We start from the raw sequence: 21,511 nt of genomic DNA on the forward strand, positions 1-21,511 counted from the left end.
TTCCCCGACCCCAGAGCCTCAGCAGTGATGCAGCCCATTGACGTAGTTTTTCCTGCATCAAAGTGACTGTTGCCTAGCTGCCTCTCTGAGCCTGCCTTTTTTGTTTGAATGTTCCAGGACAGAGCTGTGAAAAGCCCACATGCGTTTTTACTCTCTGAAGCAGTGTTGGCTAAATGCCTGAAAAACATTCTCTAGCAGTTGTGGAAAGAATCCCATTAATTTTTACAAATATTTTTGTTTCCCCCTCCCCACCCTTCTCTTCAGATTTACAGTAGTTCTCCAGAGAATTGAAACCTCATTTCGCTGGCAGAGGCTGAGCAATCTCGATCAACTAACTTCAGTGCTACAAATTAAATTCAACACCAAACCACATAGAATGTAAACGTGTATCTGGCTGTTTTTACCTATTGCAATACATTTTCCTCATCTCCAACCACTCTCAACTAGCTGAATTGTTGAAAGTGTTTCCTCATGAAATGGACATGGGCTCTTCCTTGAAACTGGAAAATACTGGGTACTGGTACATGTACCTGACACTGGTTGTGTTTCTCATATGCTTATGCATCAGATTTTAAGGTGTAAACTGTAATAGGGTGGGTGGGATGATATTATCAAAATGATTTTAAAGTTCCTGAGAAAACGCTGGACTGTCCATATCTTGTATTCTTGTAACAGCAGGTACTGATTGCATTTTCCATCCGCTGTAAGAGCAAAGAGTTCGTTACACTAGTTGAAATCATCTTGGCAGATGGCAGTAGTACTTTAGTTGTAAAAATGCGCTGGTAACTTTTTTTGCATTGTACAGTAGCTCCTCACTTAATGTTGTAGTTCTGTTCCTGAAAAATGTGACTTTAAGTGAAATGATGTTAAGCGAATCGAATTTCCCCATAAGAATTAATGTAAATGGGGGGGGGGGGGGGGTTAGGTTCCAGGGAAATTTTTTTTGCCAGACAAAAGGCGTTATATACATTTTAAACAAGCAATTAATACAGGTATTAAACAGGCTGGCAGCCCCCCCATCAACTCCCCTACACCCCACCCCAGCATCTCCCGCCTGCTGGCAGACCCCGCAGATCAGCACCTTCCCTCATCTCCTGCCCGCGGCAATCGGCTGCCTTGCGATGTTCAGGAGGCTGCGGGGAGGAGTGAGGACGCAGCACGCAGCAAACCCCCCCCCCCCCCCCAACCAGCTGATTGCCACGGGAGGGAGGGGGAGCCTGTGCGCTGCGTCCTTGCTCCTCCACCCTCCTTCCTGCCTCCTGAACGTTGCAAACCAGCTGATTGCCTTGGGCAGGAGGTGGGGGGAGCAGGGGGAAGGCGCTGATCCGCGGGGTCCGCCGGCTGGCTGGAGGCACTGTGGGGGGGCCACGTAGGGGAGCTGATAGGGGGGCTGCCAACCGTGGACAAAGCAGGCGGCCAAACGATGTTATAGCGGACCAGTGCACAACTCTAAACGAGCACGTTCTGTAATGGAGCAGGGACATAAGATCGAAATAACGTTAAGCGAGAGGACGTTAAGTGGGGAGTTACTGTAATTTGCTCTCCTGGATGAAAAAAATTCAGTAGCCAGTGATCATGCTCATTTGTCTTGGAGTATGACAAAGCTAGGTGAATTCTCGGGGAGTTTGTGCCTTTCTCAGTAATTTATCCAACACTGGTTGCTCTTAGACACTGTTCTAGTAGATAGACCATTGGTTGTCTTCAGTCTGTCACTTTAGCAACACTGACAATTGCAATAGAAACCTGTGTGTCTTGCGCCTTTTTAACGAGTTAAATTAGAACTTTAAATTGAAAGAATGCAAATTGGGGATTAAAGGGACATGGCCAGGTCAAATTTGGTCTCCAACTTTTTTCTTTTAAAAACTAGGTGGTTTTTTTGCAAAGCCTACAGCTAATAGAAATCTTTCCATAACACGTTTTTTATTGAAAAGGTTTTTTAAGTGACACTTGTGCCGCGTGTACAAACTAAACTTTATAGAATTCAGCTACTGCATGAGAATGTGCAGCTCAGATGAAACTGACCAGTCAGTTAGATTTTCCTAGTTTAAAAAAGAGACCGGTAAAAAATGATGGAAAGATGAAATTAGATGTTTTAATGCAAGATGCATGTGTAAGGATGTATGAGAATGCATTGGGTATCGAACCTGCTCCTGCACCGATTGAACCTGTAGCAGGATAGCAAGCGAAGTTCTTCTGACATAGGTTCATAAGGTTCAGGAGTACTGGCGTGTTTCTGAAATGTATTTTGTGTAAATGATTTGAGTAAACTGGTAAAATTCCATTAATCCCTTCTAAGGCCACCCTTTTCCTAGGCCATTACAAGTGAGCTGATCATGGGATATGAATTTCCTGTTGCCTTCATTGCCCCCCACTACTCAATGTAATAAAAGAGCATGCCAGAAAATCAGGTTGGTTCCTGTAATGATGTCCCTGTCACTTGTTCCATTTTAGGTTAATTTGCTTGATAGGAAGGTTACGGTTTTCCAGCTTTCAGCTTGCTCCAAGTTCTCTGCTAGTCCGTTTTTAAAACTAGAGCCCAAAGTTGAAAGTACACAAAGCTTTTTAGCTTGTAAAGGTATCTGACATATTCAGTGTTGACAAGTGGAAATTTCTGGTTTAAAAGTTTTGCTTAGAAATTATAGTAGTCTCATTAAGAATCTTTAATGCCATGCAAAGCCAGCTGAGTTTGCTTAAATCTCTTACTCGGAGCTGTGGGTAAATAAACTTGATTCATTCTTTCCCTCTTGCGTTTTAAAAACTATGAAGCAGAATAAATTTTTGAAAAGACTGACTCCTTAAAGAATGCTGGTTATGTGAAAAATGCACAGTACTACAGAGTCATGCTGGTTACGTCCTTTATCTGCCCCCTTACCCCTGCCAACATGGAGTGCCTCAGGCATCGGCTCTGCTGTATGCCCAAATACCTTCTTGCCCTTGGATGTCTCATTGCTTCCTTCAGCTTTGGTCATCACTTCTATCATTTTGACTTTCAGCCCCTGGCTAGAAAGCGATTTACTGAATGCTGTACAACTGAAGTGACCCTTCTTCATGGAAGTTTTAGTTTGTGCCATCAGATACCATTAGGCTGCTATAACCTCAGGGACTTCCAGTATCTGATGTTGCAGACGGCAACGTTTTGCAACATTCTGAGTTCCATTGTGAAGGGTGTAAGTGTGCACTAGATGCTAACTAGTTCTGTGTGATCATTTCAAGGTAACACTCATGTCCAATGTTTTTTCTTTCAGGAATAATCCAGGAACAGTGAGGAAAGGTATGTACACACTGGCCATTTTGTGCCCTTTTGTATAACTAAAATTGGCATGTGGTTTCATGGCATACATGTATGTCTGATAGTATTGGTTTCTGGTCTTAGCATTAACAACTCTGATAGTTCAAACTGAACTGAACCTTATCATTAGACCTACAGGACTAGCCTTTGGGCAGGATTCGCTGAATTGGTCTGTGCCACACACAGCTCTCTTCAAAAGAGGTCTTGAAAGGACTATTCTTAACCAGCAGAGCAGGGTACTGCTGAGTGGTCCTGCATCCCATGTTAACGGCATGATGCACGGGCCAGCTATTTTCCTCCTCCTGCAACAGTAAAGGGAGGCGCTCTGCTCTTGCTTGTGGCACATAATGCGCATTGTGGGCCTGGGTCTAGATTTATTTGGCTCATATTTTATATTTCAGGGTATCTGCTTTCCTCTTCTCTCTCTTCACATCCAGAACACCCCGGATGTGGCGCTTCTGAGCCTTTATGACCAAGTTGTCTCGTATCTCCTCTCCATCAAGTTACCTTGGTGGTTCTGCCTGCTGAATTGCAGAAGATCTCTTCTCTGCCACAGGCGGGCTACGTTCTTGTAGAAATCTTTAGGATTCATTAGGTTGCAGTAAGGAGTTGAGCGGGACGAGCAGTGCACACGGAAGCAGCTTTTTTAGATCTTGCTGAATTCCCAGACGTTGCAGCTATTCTATGCCAGAAAGCAGTAATATAAGTAATGGCATGTCCTTGCCTGAAATACTGTGTTCGTGTCTCATCTCCCTGCCTCAAAAAGAATATAGAAGAGTGTTAGGGGTGAATAAGAAGAATGATGAGAGGCATGGGGAAAGCTCCATACGAAAAGAGAAGATTGGGACTCGATGGGGGTGAGGGGGGTACATGATAGGTATACAAAATGAAGAAAGGTAGAAAGTGCAAATGGGGGCTCTTAATTATCCTCTCCCACAAATAAGGAGACGTTCAAGGATGCTGAATGACGACAAACTTAAAACTAATGAAAGGAAATGCTTTTCTACGCCATGCACTTCACCTGAAGAACTCGCTGCCCCTGGCTCTCATTGAAGCCAAGAGCATAGTACCGGGGAGGGCAAACTACAGCCCGCAGGCTGGATCCGGCCCATCGGGGCTTTCAGTCCGGCCTGCGGGATTGCCAGCCCTGTGACGCAGCGGGGCTAAGGCAGGCTCCCTGCCTGCCTTGGCCCCGTGCCGCTCCACATCCTGCGGGGGGGCGAGGCAGAGGGCTCTGTGTGCTGCCCTCACCTGCAGGCACCGCCCTCCGCAGCTCCCATTGGCCAGTAACGAGGAACAGCGGCCAATGGGAGTTTCAGGGGTGGTACCCACAGGTGAGGGCAGCGCGCGCCGGAGCCGCTTGCCCCACCCCACCCCCAGGAGCCACTGCCAGACATGCTGGCCACTTCCGGGAGCGGCATGGACCATTTAGCCCTGCTGCACACCACTGCCACCCCGGAATTGCTCGAGGTAAGCGGTGCCGGGCTGGAGCCCACACCCCAACCCCCTGTCTTGAGCCCCCTGCTGCACCCCAACCCCCTGACCTGAGCCCCTTCCTGCACACCGCACCCCCTCACACAGTCTACATTCCCTCCCGCACCCCAACCCCCTGCCCCAGCTCTACATTCATGGCCCTGCATGCAATTTCCCCACCCAAATGTGGCCCTCGGGCCAAAAAGTTTGCCCACCCCTGGCATAGTAGATTCAGAAAAGGATCTGACAAGAACGTATGCAGTCCCTTTGGGAAAAGGAAAAGATATTTTAGAAAGGATAAATACACCCTTGTGTGTCAGCTCTTAAACCAACAATTAAGTGACAAGGATCAGTAAGAAACTCCCTCCCTCCTCCCCAGCAGGTTATAAATCTTTCTTCCCTTCTACTTCTGAAGCATCTGGCACTGATAATTTTTATTTGATAAGCCACTAGCTTGCTGTGTATGGCAGTTTCCATAGTTCTGTGTTCCACAGGCTGCCATGTAATTATGATGCGAAAGGCAGGTGGTTTAGGCCAATGTTCTGTACTAATGTGGTCCACACTGGGGAAGAATTTGAGAGTCCTTGTCCTAAGTGTCTTTGGAAGGTGACACTAAGTTTAAAGTGCTGTACGTACCAGAACTCTGACTCCTATTAGTGAAACCTAAAAACATCCTTTGTCTTCCATTAGCAAACCAACCGACGTGAAAACACAAGCCCTTCTCTTGCTCGGACTCTTTCATGGACATTGTAAGCATGCTTGCATGCAGCATTCTCTGTGGCACAAAGCACAGAATTCTAATGGGATTGGTATTCCTGGTTCATGTAAATATGCCATTCAGAATACTCCCGGGTGTGATTTTGAATAAGGTTGTCCTATAAACATTGATTTCTACACCTTGAAGCATGCACTCTTTTTGCTGGACTTAAGTTGCTAGAATTAGTGTTTTTTTTTAAAAAAAAAAAAAGGGAGGGGGGGCAATATGTTTGTATTTATACTTGAATAAAGCTTACATTTCTCTCAGTACAATTGCCAGATTTAAAAATATAAATCACTGCCCTGATGGGGCAATCTATAAACCACAGTACAAATAAGTGACTCTCCAACTTCGCATCAGGTTTATGGTAAAATCTAAAGAATTGGCGTTCCAAGTGCGGAACAGGGATGAGTAGAAACAGCATGATCAGTCATTTCCCTGTATTAGAATGAATGGTAGAAGCACTGAAACCCTTAAGAGACGATGGAACAGAAAAAGTAAATTACAAATACGCTCAGTTTTCCAGTATGAAGTGAATGAATGTGGATTGGTGATTGTAGGTTGCCCATCTTTAAATGCTGATCATCCTTTGTATAAGACATAACATGGTGTATTCTGTACATTTTTCAGTATCTATTTCTTAGCCATTAATTCATGATTTACAATTTCTGAAAATGCATCTTCCACTGTGGGGTTCTGAAATGTGCATGATCTCTTCAAGCCAACAAAGGGACAGGTACCCTCCATTGTCATGATTTGCATGTTTTGTTCAAACAGCAGAGGCATTTTCTAAAGAAATAAGCTTCCTTAATCAACACAATATTGAATGCATGCAAATTGGAACTTCCTTATTCCTAACAGGCAGGGCAAAGGTTAAAAGAAAAGCTAACTCGCTTAAGGCTTTGTATTTAAACAAGATTTTCCTTGTGATTTCACATTCACATTTGTAACATAATAAGATTCTGACATCCACCCCCAGAGATGTAGAGAAGTTCAATTATATATAAATAGTTCACAAAAATGCATCTTGCGTAGGAGGACTGGTTAAAATTCAAACTGAAAAACCTTCTAGTATTATTCCCAGATGAGTGCACATTTGGATGTATCTTTAGATAAGCACAGGATTCTGTGTACACTAGGTGGTTACCCTCCACTTGTACCAGCCTAAAGCGTCTGGTTTTGAAACTGTGGGCATTGATCATGGTGCAACACAAACTCCCTGTAAACTGGTGCAAGGTAACAGTGCTATAAATGTGAGCCTGCAGCCTTGGAATTGGATCATTGTGTCAGGTTTTACTTAAACCGGAAGTGATTGCAACAAAAATATAATGCAGAATTAATCGTTTTGCCTCAAGCCAGTCACTTGCTAGGCAAAGTAGGATCTAAATTTGGTGGGTTTGTAGTAACTTCTTAAGAGAACTATTTTAAATTTTTGGAACACACACATCTGCATCAGTCTGTTCTTATGTAAACTTAGGCGCTGAGGCAGTGGGACATAATTATTTTCAGCAGATTTAAGGATGGGTAGGCAGAGTCAAGGGCTTAGCTAAACTTGAGAATTGTAGCATGTGAATTTAAAGTCAAATAGGTTTATTGTGGAATAAGTGTCCACACGTGGAGTTAATCAGAAACAGTGAATCTGAAACAACTCCATGTTTAGACAAGCTCATATTAATTAACTCATTTGCAGCCAATCAGTCTTACTTGTACTGAAAGGCTCACCTTTCCAAGGGGAGGACAGTCCTTTCTCTGGTAGCTCAACACTGAGTCTTCATTAGAAACAGTACTGCGGCACTGGGTTGTGACACTGACATGAAGTCATGCAGCACTGTTTCGTACCAATGGCTAGACACATTGGTTGCTGACACACCTACAGATGCCTAGACTGGAATCTATTTTCTACAGTGGTTGTCACATGAATATGTCTGAGAGATACAGGTTAAGTAAACCTATTTAAAACTAAATTTGAAATTGACATAAATTTACTACTACAAAATAATGTAAATGTGCTGCATCAGTGAGCCCTCCTCAAATAAGTTAAAGGGTGCTGCTCTTTTATACAGAATGTGTGCTTGGGGGGCATCTTTAACTTTTGAGGTCAACTCAAGCATTGTAAATAATGTCACAATGTCATGTTACTGCATTAAGTATCTATATCTTCAGTTGTTACAGTGGAGTGAATGCTGGTATTAACATTTTTCCAAACTTAAGTACTTTTTGTTTCTGGAGTGCAGAAAAGCTTTTATCTTAATTACTTTTGGCTAAGTTCAGCTTACGGGTGCAGAGAGAATACTTTCTTCACTTGGACTAATTCAAAGTTAAGAAACCAACTGGGAGTTGAAGAAGCAGGAGAGCTTGTTTTCCTTCTTCAAATCTAGGAATTAAAATCAGGGGAGAGAGGAAAGAGGTCTACTAATTCTAAGATTTTGAAGAACATTGGGACCAGATTTTCAAAGGCACCTGAAGATGCAGAATAAGGGCCTAGTGGGTTTGATAAAGTACCTAAACTTAAGCGCTTTTAAAAATCCCACTAGGCCTCTATCTGCAGCTGTAGGCACCTAAATACCTTTGTTTCTGTTCACCATGGGGTCAGATTTTCAATCTTCAGTTCACTTACTATAGTTAATATTTCTTTTGTTTAAATATAAAATATGTTTTGATAAACTTTTTATGTATCCTGCATACTTAAAATAGATTTCTTTGACTAATAAATACAATTTTAAAAGGCCTGGTTTTATACATTTTTAATTGAATTCCAGTTTCCATCCAAATGCAACTTGACACAAATCCCAAGTAAAATAATCTCTGAAATAAGAAATGAATCATTCACCATTTAGTAACATAATGTAAAAATTAAGAATCTGAATAAATGTATTAAGCTCCATAAGAATGGCCAGGCTGGGTCAGATCAGTGGTCCATCTAGCCCAGTACCCCATCTTCTGGCAGTGGCTAATGCCAGATGCTTCAAAAGGAATGAACGGAATGAACAGGGCAATAGTCCAGTGATCCATCACCAGTACCAGCATCTGGCAGTTAAGGGCTTAGAGAGAGGCAGAGCATGGGGTTGCATCCCTGACCATCTTAGTTAAGTCATTGGTGGACCTATTCTCCATGAACTTACCTAATTCTTTTTTGAATCCAGGTATGGTTTTGGCCTTCACAACATCCCCTGGCAATGAGTTCCACAGGTTGACTGTGTGTCATGTGACTGAAATATTTCCTTTTGTTTGTTTTAAATCTGCTGCCTATTAATTTCATTGGGTAAGCTCTGATTCTGGCGATATAAGAAGGGATAAAGAACACTTCCTTATTCACTGTCTTCGCACTAGTCAAGATTTTATAGACCTCTATCATATCCTCCTTAGTTGTCTCTCTTCCTGCTGAAAAGTCCTCATATGGAAGCTGTTCCATACCCTTAATCAACCCTTGTTGCCCTTCTCTGTACCTTTTCCATTTCTAATATCTTTTTTGAGACAGGGCAACAAGAACTGCACACACAGTATTCAAGGTGTGAGCATAACATGGATTTATGTAGTGGTATTATGATATTTTCTGTCTTATCTATCCCTTTCCTACCTGCGTCCTAGCAATCTGTTAGCTTTTTTGTTTGCTGCTGAATATTGAGCGGATGTTTTCAGAGAAACTATCCATGACGACGCCAAGATTTTTCTTGACTAATAACCGTTAATTTTAGACCCCATTATTTTGTAAGTAGAGTTCGGGTTATGTTTTCCAGTATGCATTACTTTGCACTTTGCAATAAAATGGCAGATGAAATTCAGTCACCTAGTTTTGTGAGATTCCTTTGTAACTCTTCGCAGGCTGCTTTGGACTTAACTCTCTTGAGTAATTTTGTATCCTCTGCAAACTTTCCCACCTCTCTCTTCACCCTTTTTCCAGATCATTTATGAATATGTTGAACAAAACTGATCCCAGTACAGATCCCTAGGGGACACTGCTATTTACATCTCCCCATTCTGAAACTGACCATTTATTGCTACCTCTTGTTCCCTATCTTTTCACGAGATACTGATCCATGAGAAGACCTTCCCTTGTATCCCATGACTATATAGTTTGCTTAATAGCCATTGGAGAGGGATCTAGTCAAAGGCTTTCTGACAGTCCAAGTACATTATATCCACTGGATCATCTTTGTCCACATATTTGTTGGCCCTCCTCAAAGAATTCTAATAGATTGGTGAGGCAATTTCCTTTTTAAAAAAACGCTGTTGACTCTTCCCCCAACAAATCTTGTTCATCTGTGTCTGATAAGTCTGTTCTTTACTATAGTTCCAACCAATTTGCCTGGTACTGAAGTTAGGCTCACCGGCCTGTAATTACCAGGATCGCCTCTGGAGCCTTTTTTTAAAAATTGGCATTACATTAGCTAACCCTCCAGTCATCTGGTACAGATGCTGATTTAAGTGATAGGTTACATACCACAGTTAATAGTTCTACAATTTCATGTTTGAGTTCCTTCAGAACTCTTGGGTGAATACCATCTGGTCCTGGTGACCTATTACTGTTTAATGTATCAATTTATTCCAGGCATATAATTGCTTAAATAAATGTGTATAGACGGTGTCAGCAAAAGTACCAAATGTAGTTAGTTGCAAATAAACATGTTTTAATGGTTACCGACCAATGAGAATGAGCCTTCCTTTAGGAAAATAAAAAGTACAAATGCAGAACTAGATTGATTTTTTTTTTTTAAATCCGCAATTCTGATCACAATTTTAAATTAGTAAACAAAACTGATTTAAATCATTTGATTTCAATCTACCCTGCTTTGGTCACCCTAGTTATTCCTTTCTTTTCTCCCTCTTCCCCCCTCCCCCCAGTCACCTTACTGCTTTCTCTTTCTACCTGAAACTGAGCATTTACCTGCTAGATGCTATACTGGGAAATAAGGAAATAGTGTTAATCTAGAGTACTAGTTTATAGGTCAGGTCAATATGACTATTTCTTCATTTTTAATATTTTTGTGGGACAGATTACTAAAACGGCATCTGTTACAACATACGTTGTCTAAACCGGGAGAAGTTTGAATGGATTTATATTCTAGTCTGTACTAGAGCTTCTAAAACATGTAGCTCTACAAAAATTAGTAAACTAAAGGTCGGCTATTGCATGAAGATTCATTACTTGTTTCTCTCCTTCTATAACCTGTTGTGTAATTTGTCAGTTACTTTTTTTTGGGTCTCCCTGTCTTTCTAGCCTGGAACTCTTTCAAATTAGTTACAACTACTCAGTCCTTAGCTCAACTCCTGAACTTATTCCAAGCCAACGTGACTTAACTTCCTGTAAAAGAGACAAAAGAAAGCGACCTTCTGCTTCCTTTCCCTGCCTAACAGATTACATGGCCCATGTGGGAGTTGCTCCTCAGTTGCAAATCCTCACATGATGTTGCAGTCATCAGCATTACCAAAAGACCCAGGCTTCCGTGAAAACAGCTACACAGACACTGTAGACACAGGCTGCAGTGTAATTACTTTGATGGATGAAACAAGTGGAAAGTAGTCATCGAGTCAATCAAGCTGTATTTTAATCTGGTTTAGGGAACAAGTATCCTCATTTTTACTTGCATGCTGCTGACTTAATTAAGGGATCTTGGCTTCACTGCTAATCTATTTTAAGTCCCTTGTGGGCACCTCATTTTTGCCCTCTGCACACATAGCCCTAATGAAAACAAGGTTAGTCTATAGAAAGGGAGTGAGAGCAATAATCACAAGACTGCTCTCATACCAGTATGTTTTGTTTTATTAACACGAACAAAGGCATTAGTGCTTACTGTCCTCATGTGATGTGACCACTACAAAAGGTCAAGCACATTTATAGTGAAATTACCAGGAGCTGTCTATGCATGGGAGTGAAGCCGTTTCAAAATATGAATGAGAAATCTTGTCTGCAGTCAATTTATGCTAGTAATTGAACCTGGCAGAGGAGTTAGCATGTGAAAGAGTTTTTATTCCTCTGGCAACTTATTGCCAGGCTTCAAGGGCATCTTGCTTAACCGTCCATTGAAAACTTGCTTTTCCATTGTTGAAGCACTGTTAATTGGGGCATGTCAAAACGATTTAGTGGCTAAGGCACTGGGCTGGGATTCAGGAGACCTTGGTTCTCTTCCCAGCTCTGCCACTGACTTGCTGAGTGACCATGGCCAGGTCACTCCCTCTCCATGTCCCCACCCACCTTTTGTCTTTTTTCATTTAAACTGTAAGCTGCTGGGGGCAGGGACTGTCATTTTAGTATGTTTCTAGAATAGTGGGGCCCTGGTATCAGCTGGGACCTGTAGGCAGTACTGAACACAGGCATTCCAAGAGATTTCTTTTAATATTTGTCATATGATATGGGGGAGATGCCAACCACTGCTTCTCCTTAAAGATGTCATGGATACCATAAATCTCCAGCCACTTCCAAAGAAATAACTTACATAGGAACTGAAGTTTATAGGTGATCTGGTTTTTCAGTGTCATTAATAAATGCACTTTCCTATGACATGGGCAATTACTGCTATTATTATTATTATTGCTGTACTACCTACGGGCCAACAAAGAATGGCACCCAGCTGCGCAAGGTGTGGTACAAACAGAGTACTAGATGGTCCCTGTCCCATCATGATTTCCAGAGCAGGCTGGTTGCAATCTGAACAAGACAGATGCTGGGTGGGGGAAAGGTAAAACACACAATCTGAACTGCATCTTTAGGATAGGTGCTGCTCTCCTCTGCTTAGCTTTAATTATACAAGCTCACTTTTTTTTTCCCCTGTAAGATCTTAATTTTAATATCCGGGCTTCAAGAGTGTTGTGTTGGCCTGGAGTGGAATAAACTGTAGAAGGCTTAAGCATGGATTAAGAGGGAAGCCAGATCTGCAAGGGTGAAAAGAGAGCACGTAAAGGAACAAGAGTAGATGGATTGAAAAGGATATTTTAGTACATCTTGATTGCTGTTGCTGTGTGAACTTTATTCTAGTAGTGATTACTGCTGAGTGAGATTGAAACCTGATAAGCAAAGGTCACCTCACAAAGATGGCATCACGAATCAAATATTTATAAGAAACTAGCATTAAGACTTGCTTTCTCTCTGCTTCGCTTGGTTCGGCTTACGAGCAATAAAAGGTTACTGGCACTACTCAAACACATGTCACTGTGTGGCTCTGCCTTGCTATAGGTAATAGTCATTGGTGTGCAAAAGTGCCCATTCAGTCATCCTTTGTCTTCCTTTTTATTTAAGTCTCTAGCTGTTTTAACTTGTTCTCCTGCAAAATGATGTTTCCTCTCTGGCATGCTGTGCACCACTCCTCCATTCCTAGCTTCTTTTGGGCAGATCGCTCTTGAATTAATACTGGGGAAGGTGTTTAGGAATTTTACTGTGCTCTAGGTTGGGCTTTTCAAAAGCATCAATGGGGCATTATGGACCCTACTTTTCCCAGTGATGACAAAGCCCCAGTTTATGAAGACTTTCTTGTCTTTATAGAGCCCTGTCAGCTGCACAAGTCAGGGAAATAGGTTGGCAAAAGAAGTATTCAAATATGGTTTGTTAGAGGTGCTAATACAGTTTCCCTGCCAGTGTGCACAGAGTCTTCGTGATTTCCAGAGCAGGCTGGTTGCTTAACTCTATCTTGAATCACTGTGTTCCTAATTAAGAGCTTTAAATAGCACTCCGTGCCACCAGATGAGATGCTGCATCTACCAGGGATTGCAGTTGTCTTGACACAGGGTCACTGAGGGATTCGCAGGGTTAAGTTAGAAAGTGGAAACTGCCCAACTCTCCCTGCTTGAAGTAATTTTACTTGGTGTCCGGATTCTTGCCCATGGCTTTGCAGTAATGTCTGGTATTTTACTTACTCTGTTTTGCAATATTTAGCTTTCTTTAGCAGCAGACTGTCTTGGCACCCTATTTTCAAGGACATGGTCATCTCAGTTCATGCTACATACATTGTCAATGGCACAACAGTGTTCAGTGTCTTTTTAATTGATTCTTATGTTCCCTGAAAGTTAGTACGGTATGTTGCTCCAGTTGAAAATTGCTTACCTAGAAATCTGCACCTTTCAGAGTGTTCTTTGTGTGCTCACTTATCCCCATCTTCTTTATTGCATATGCTTTACATAGATTGAAAAAGAACTCGTGTCTACATGTAAAGGGGTGGGGGAGGGTGGTGAGTGCACCCAAAGGGCATATGGGATATAGGTGTAACTGTTCTGGCTTAAGCTAGAAGTCTCCATTAATTGAGCAATTAGTCTTCTTTCTTAATGCCTTCTGGTATGATTCTATCACCCTCTTAGTTTAGTTTCACTGCCTGTGAAATGAACACCTGAAAATTTGGGACTGTCCTGTGTAAGTTCAATATTAAGGAAACAGTCAATGTATTTTCACAGCATAGCTCAGTTAACTTAAACAAGCACAGCTGTCACAGAAACAGTGTGTTGTATGAAGAGGCTGTTCTTAAGTCAGAAATCAGTGCCCTTCTGGAGAAATCAGTGACATTTGCTCTGTGCTCTTCTAGGAAACTCTTCTGAAGCAGTCGATTTTATCAAAAGGATTCCTGTTAGAGCTGTCGATTAATCGCAGTTAACTCATGCGATTAACTCAAAAAAATTAATTGTGATTCATCGCAGTTTTAATCGCACTGTTAAATAGAATACCAATTGAAATTAAATATTTTGGATGTTTTTCTACATTTCAAATATATTGATTTCAATTACAACACGGAATACAAAGTGCATAGTACTCACTTTATAATTTTGATTACAAATATTTGCACTGTAAAAATGATAAACCAAAGAAATAGTATTTTTCAATTCACCTCATACATGTATTGTAGTGTCAAGTATCGGGGGGTAGCCGTGTTAGTCTGTGTCTACAAAAACAACAAGGAGTCTGGTGGCACCTTAAAGACTAACAGATTTATTTGGGCATAAGCTTTCATGGGTAAAAACCTCACTTCTTCAGATGCATAGAGTGAAAGTTACAGATGCAGGCATTATATACTGACACATGGAGAGCAGGGAGTTACTTCGCAAGTGGAGAACCAGTGTTGACAGGGCCAATTCAATCAGGGTGGATGTAGTCCACTCCCAATAATAGATGAGGCGGTCTCAATTCCAGGAGAGGAAGTAACTCCACTTGCAAAGTAACTCCCTGCTCTACATGTGTCAGTATATAATGCCTGCGTCTGTAACTTACATCTTTAGATGCATAGAGTGAAAGGTTTTTACCCACAAAAGCTTATGCCCAAATAAATCTTAGTCTTTAAGATGTATTGTAGTGCAATCTCTTTATCATAAGAGCAAATTACAAATGTAGATTTTTTAATTACATAACTTCACTCAAACAAAACAATGTAAAACTTTAGATCCTAAAAGACTACTCAGTCCTACTTCTTGTTAAGCCAATTGCTAAGACAAACAAGTTTGTTTACATTTACAGGAGATAATGCTGCCCGCTTCTTATTAACAATGTCACCTGAAAGTGAGAACGGGTGTTCTCATGGTACTTTTGTAGCCAGCATTGCAAGGTATTTATGTGCCAGATATGCTAAACATTCGTATGCCCCTTCATGCTCTGGCCACCATTCCAGAAGATGTTCTTCCATGCTGATGATGCGTGTTTAAAAAAATAATGCGTTAGTTAAATTTGTGACTGTACTCCTTGGGGGAGACTTGTATGTCTCCTACTCTGTTTTACCCGCATTCTGCCATATATTTCATGTTATAGCAGTCTCGAATGATGACCCAGCTTATGTTGTTCATTTTTAAGAACACGTTAACTGCAGATTTGACAAAATGCAAAGAAGGTACCAATGTGAGATTTCTAAAGATAGATACAGCACTCAACCCAAGGTTTAAGAATCTGAAATGCCTTCCAAAATCTGAGAGGGACAAAGTTTGGAGCATGCTTTCAGATGTCTTAAAAGAGCAACACTCTGATGTGGAAACTACAGAACCCAAATCACCAACAAAGAAAATCAACCTTCTGCTGGTGGCATCTGACTCAGATGATGAAAATGAACATGCGTCGGTCCGCTCTGTTTTGGATCGTTATTGAGCAGAACCCATCATCAGCATGGACGCATGTCCTTTGGAATGGTGATTGAAGCATGAAGGGACATATGAATCTTTATCGCATCTGGCACGTAAATGCCTTGCAATGCTGGCTACAACAGTGTTATGCAAGTGCCTGTTTTATTTTTGAATGCAGTACTTGTAATGGGGGAATTGAAAAATACTATTTGTTTTTTACAGCACAAATACTCGTAATCTTAAATATAAAAAGAACAGGAGTACTTGTGGCACCTTAGAGACTAACAAATTTATTAGAGCATAAGCTTTCGTGGACTACAGCCCACTTCTTCGGATGCATATAGAATGGAACATATATTGAGGAGATATATATACACACATACAGAGAGCATAAACAGGTGGGAGTTGTCTTACCAACTCTGAGAGGCCAATTAATTAAGAGGAAAAAAAACTTTTGAAGTGATAATCAAGATAGCCCTGGGATAAATCTAATTCCTGTGTATACTGTACATGCTCTCCTTAGTTTCTCATACAAACCTCCTTTCAAATGAACTCGTAATCCATAACATAGTAGTCTGGCCAGTGCCTAAACCAGGGGTTCTCAAACTGGGGGTCGCAACATGGTTACATGCGGGTTGCGAGCTGTCAGCTCCGTGGGGCTGACAGCCCTGAGCCCCTATTAAAATTAAATTCCCTCCATTTTTATTTTGGGGAGGGGGGCTCACACTTAGAGGCTTCCTGTGTGAAAAGGATCACCAATACAAAAAGTTTGAAAATCACTAGTCTAAAAGGTGTGATATTAAAGATACAGCATCAAGGTTGCTGGACCAAAAATCTTGCTTGCTTGTTTTTTTTCTATTTTTCTTTCTGGTTTCTTTGACCAGAAAAAACATGTAACTATTTGTTGGGGAGGGGGAAATCCTTCCTTGTTCTTTTCTTAGTGAAGTCAAGGCCACACTCATGAGAGCAGCGCACAAGAACAAAGTAAACACATATGACGTAAGACAGAGAATAGCTCACATTTCAAACTTCTAAGGAGTTGTAATTAACAGGGGAGGTGGTGTTAATGGAAGGGGAAATTACCTTAATTGTACTGTGCAGAGGTGCCCAAACATTGCAGGATACAGGGACACGTGGAAACTTTCCAGAGCCCCGAGGACAGCACTTTTTTTTTTTTTTTCCAGATCCCCCTCTTCTGAATGGGAAATGTAACAGTGTGGGAATGGATAAACTGTACAGATAGAGAATGTTGAGTCCTGGCTTTAGTTTGCTTCTCTCCTCTCTCCCACGTGCCCCCTCCCCTCCCCAAATCTCCCACTTCAATTCTTTACATGCGTTTACTTTCTCTCCACTCTTTCCTACCCTGATCCATTCTTTCCATTTCTTCTTCTCCCCAGCTTCCATCAGCTGCTGTGCATGGCTTAAGGCTGAATGGGGCCTGAATCCAGCAAAAGACCTTATAGCACAGCTGGCTCCGTACTTGCCAATACTTGCTTCTCCTCCGGCCTCATGGCAGACCCCAACATTGTCTAGTGGTGGAGCCCATGGGTCTTCCCTTAATCCACCCTGCCATGTACCAAGTAGGAGAAGCAGCAGAGAGCATGGCATGCTGGGAAATTAAGTCCCAAAAATCTCACAGGCTTTCACTTTCAAGGCTAGCATTACCTTGGTAGCATTACCTAGCAGGGAATATGACCGAGTGATGTGAGTTGGAGACCGTTACTTACCAATAGTAATGTTCTTCCTCCGTCATGTCAAACATGACTGCAATGCACAGTAGCATCAAAATCCCTCCGCCTGCTCTTCTTGTAGGAAGCATCAAATGCTCACAATGCTCTGCTCTCCTTTTTGGTCCTGTAAGTGATTGTCTTACTAAAGTAGGGCAATAAGACACAAGAACATAATGGCTGGGCAGTGACGGGATGAGAATCAGTGACATTTGTTTAATGACTTTTGTAATATAACTTGAGGCTGTGCACTTACACTGCTTTAATCAGGCACTGCAGTCTGAGAGATGAAGGAAAAAAACCTTTCTGTATGAGAAATCGAAGTCAAAGATTCTGAGAAAAGAAATATACTCCTGGTGGTTGTGTAAGTTTGACTGGTCAAAATGAAATCTACTTCTAAAAATAGAGGCTGTCAATATTAACTGTGAAACATTTGTCCTTTAGAATGTGAAGAAACGTGGGTGTCGTCAAATTAAATCATGTAATCTATGGGCAAATACACACTCTGCATTTAAATTCATAGAAACTTCTTTGTGTGAGAACTCGGCCACCATTCAGTGGTTCAGTAGAGATTCATATCAGACACTTGATTTCAACAAAAAGGATTTTGTCCTCTGCAGTTAGTCAGGTTTTCGTCCCACAGTTTGTGTGAAGTGCATTCTGATGCATCAAGGAGTCTGGTGGCACCTTCTGATGCATGTTCAGTAAAGGAGAGAAAAACATTCTGGGCTACTTGTCCCAATAGCAGCCGTCTGTTCTTTAACCCCCTGCAGTACTTGTGATGCAACTCTAGAGGGGCCTGAGTGCATAGTCCTGTTACTGCTGTCTTCCTCTTCCACTGACGAGGTGAAAGTGCAGTTTGTCGGTGACTTTCAGCACACGCACTCTTCTGCAGCTAACTTGCTCACCCTGACTCAAGAGATTTCTCCAACAGCCAGTATTGCAAATTCAACCCTGGCTCTTCAGACCAAACTGGGCTCATTTTGCCTCTCACATTGTCACCAGTAATAAAGGTTCTCTAATGAGAACTTGCCCGTACACAAAGCTATGAGCGAACAATAGAATTCAGAAGCTCATTCTTCCAAAACTGTAGTGGATCTGCAGCAAAACTTTGTATGCTTGGCAGTGCTGCTGGCAGACGTGACCCAGACGTGCATACAGCAGATAAGATGAATAAGGAGGTGCTGTTTTTATACAGTCACTATAGCTCCATTGTAAAGCAAAGGAAAATGTTCTCGTGAAGGGTGAGAGTTCACACTAAATATCTCTTGTATGAAACTGGAAAACTAGCTTTTCTGTGCTTGTACCAGATTAAAGCAAATGCCAATTCACATTGGCACATTAAATGTTCTGTTCAATTGAAAGGTATTGGGAGTTCTGCTGGGATTAATACCAAAAAGGCCCTTTTGGAAGATTGTCTGACTCCTACATCCGCCCATTATAGATATCACTTAGTCTGGTAAAAATGTTGATGTCAGATTACACCGATGTGCACTAAATTGCTTGGCAGAGAAGGGCCATAGCTGCACGTTCCAAGAAAGACGTCTCCTTGGATTCTTCCTGTGAAGCAGAACAGGGGAAGCAATTCTAGTAATTCTGATAGTTCTGGGTTGGCTGGTCCCAGCTCTGTCGTTTAGAGTCTGCTTTTATCTTCAACTAACAAACATTTTCCTAAGAAGCAGTAGATGAGAAACCCCACTTGGTGTTAAAATGGAGTAGAGAGAAAACCCAAGGAAAGTTTCTAGCTGCAATGATTGTGCAAACCATGTTGTCTGGCTCGACCAGTCTGACCTTCCACATCATCACTGTACTCCTGGCAAGCACTCTGTCATTAGGAGCAAAGTGTTCAGACTTCATATTTTAAATGCGGTGTTGTGGTCATAAAGACTCCTTACGAACATACAATGTGCAAAGAATTACTCTGACAACTAGAAAACATGCTGTGATTTATAGGCTTTTTTTGGAAGTCTGTTCAGAGCTGGTGTAGCAGACTGTATATCAGGTTTGTAGATCAGGTTTGTCAAAGCACATGAAAGAGGTTAGTGTATGTTTGGCACTCATGTTCTTGTAGAACTTTTTTTACGGGCATGTACTTCACCAAGACACATCCAAGGGCTTGTCAGTATTTTTCTTGTTTGCTCAGCATCATCTGAATGCTGGTTCCCAATAATGTGAAGTTTGACTAAGAACAGTTGTGTCAAGTTGATAGTTTATTTTGCTCTAAATTGAGACATAGGGCTTTTCATATGAAGTAAATATTTGTCATAACATCAATTTTGGCAAACTTTTTGCTAGTAAATATCTAGGCCAGAAGCCGCCTTGCACAGGTATTTGCAAAAGACTGAATCTGTGATGTCCAAACCTTTTTATAGTGGATTATGTTTATTTATCTAATCTGTGTACTGTATGGGATTATTGTCATGATTTTATAGAGGAGGCTGTTGCTTATATTTTTATTTTGGAAGCTGCAGAAAATGTGTTGAAGGGGGAAGACTCCACCATGCACTGACTCTTTACTTACTAAAATACGTTCAATTGGACATCTCTGTGCGTACTAGTCATGCGAAGGACTAGTCCCAGAGTAGGCTACCCTCAGCTCACCTATAGACAAAAGCCTGAAAAAAGAAATAAGTCTTGAATTGTGCCCTAAAGGTTAACAAGTTAAAGCAGTGCTGGACCAGATGTAGCGAACTCCTCTGTGAAGAATGTCTTCTCACCAAGCACCTGACTGCCTAATCTTAAAACTGGTAGATGACCAACTTCTGTGACAACTCAGAGATGGTAACTTCCTGGTTCTTAACCACTTAGGTCTTTGTAGATCAGTTTGTAGATTTACCTGCAAAGTAAATGGAAAAGATTCTTGCAGTAAGAAGGATCTGGCTCTTATTTCAAGCACAGCCTTCCCTACCCAGCCCTCCATACAGTTTTGGAACCCTGATGTGACCCTCAAGCCAAAAAGTTTGCCCACTCCTGATGTAGACAGTACCTTCAGCAATCCAGTACCACACAGGGGCTTTGGTTCAGTGCTGATCTGAAGGGAAGACTGTTGCTACTAAGCCACCGGTATTGATTCATGTAGCACCTTGGATATCTCTAATCTCAGTACTGACCAAGCCTGATCCTGCTTATAGTGGGATATCCCAATAGATCACAACTGAAAGCACAATAACTGCAGGCTAATAGAGAACAAATAAGCTTTTGGGTACTACTAACTTTTTGCTGTAACCGAGTAGTTGGAAAAAACATGTTTTCGCTACTTGGAAGCCTTTCTGAGAGGGTCATCTATCCTGGGATTTCAGTAACATTTTATCACAGCTGTGCGTCTGCTGAATTGATATTTAGAAAATCGAGTAAGGGTATTTCTGGCCTAGTACCTGTAGTGCAATATAATTCAGAAGCCAAGGTTTCTTCCAGTAACTACCTTTAAAAAAAAAAATGCTTATAGGCATATTGTGTCAGTGAAAGTTTTAATGGTTACATTACCTCCAGTATTTACCAGCAGACTTAGCATCTCAAGTAGCAGTGACTGAACAAAAGGTTGTTATGCCTAATCATACAATGAGGATATTATAACTTGTGGTTCTGATGTCATTCCCAGCAAACTCACTTTCTACAATCAACCTAAAATCCTACGGAACCAAACGCCTTAACCTTTCCATTCCTCTTATACGGCGCTGTGCAAAGTTTCAGTAAATATACCCCCCCTTTCCCCCCCCCCTTTACGGTGTATTTATTCTTCCGAGCTCTGACTGTCCCAGTGCCATTTGTAAATCAGTGCTATAATAAGAATGATGCGCTCTGGTGTATTCCTCACAGTAGTTGCTTTGACTTATTTGAGTGTTGTACAGGGTATTTTTATATTCTCTCTCTAATAATATGTGGCTAACTTGCTTTGCAACAGTATGATCCTATTTCTGGGAGAGAATAAATTTTAGTGGTTTGCTTTTTACCCAAAAAAAAAAAAAAAAGCATTCTGCTTACCAGATGCTGAGCAAAAATACTTGACATTTAATTCTTCAATGCCTACTTACAATGTAAAATATTTTTTGCATAGATCTGCTATTTATGAGGGTAGCTGCTTTTATTTTGGTAAGCAAATTAGTTTGCTGTAAGGAAAGATGTGTTTTACAGACCATAGATAACCTCTATCCTCTAGCTACAGTGAGATAAACAGATATAGTTTAGTTTTGCTCCATTACTATAAATGGCATGTTACTTACCTGAGTATTTCTCTTCACTCCT

The 21,511-nt window shown here is 41.4% G+C and overlaps 1 protein-coding gene across 16 annotated transcripts in view; it reads left to right on the top strand.

Moving 5' to 3' along the window:
• Positions 1-21,511, top strand: part of GNG7 (G protein subunit gamma 7) — a 131,729-nt gene that overhangs the window by 75,503 nt on the left and 34,715 nt on the right. For 12 of the 16 annotated variants that reach the window (XM_024108129.2, XM_065578516.1, XM_024108128.3 and 9 more), the window contains one exon: positions 3,246-3,271. The exons of the other annotated variants lie outside the window; for them this stretch is intronic. The gene's annotated coding sequence lies outside the window, so the exon portion shown is untranslated. The remainder of the gene's footprint in view (positions 1-3,245; positions 3,272-21,511) is intronic. 16 annotated transcript variants of the gene reach the window in all.

This window comes from Chrysemys picta, chromosome 25 (assembly GCF_011386835.1).
Source record: "Chrysemys picta bellii isolate R12L10 chromosome 25, ASM1138683v2, whole genome shotgun sequence".
Lineage (NCBI taxonomy): Eukaryota > Metazoa > Chordata > Testudines > Emydidae > Chrysemys > Chrysemys picta.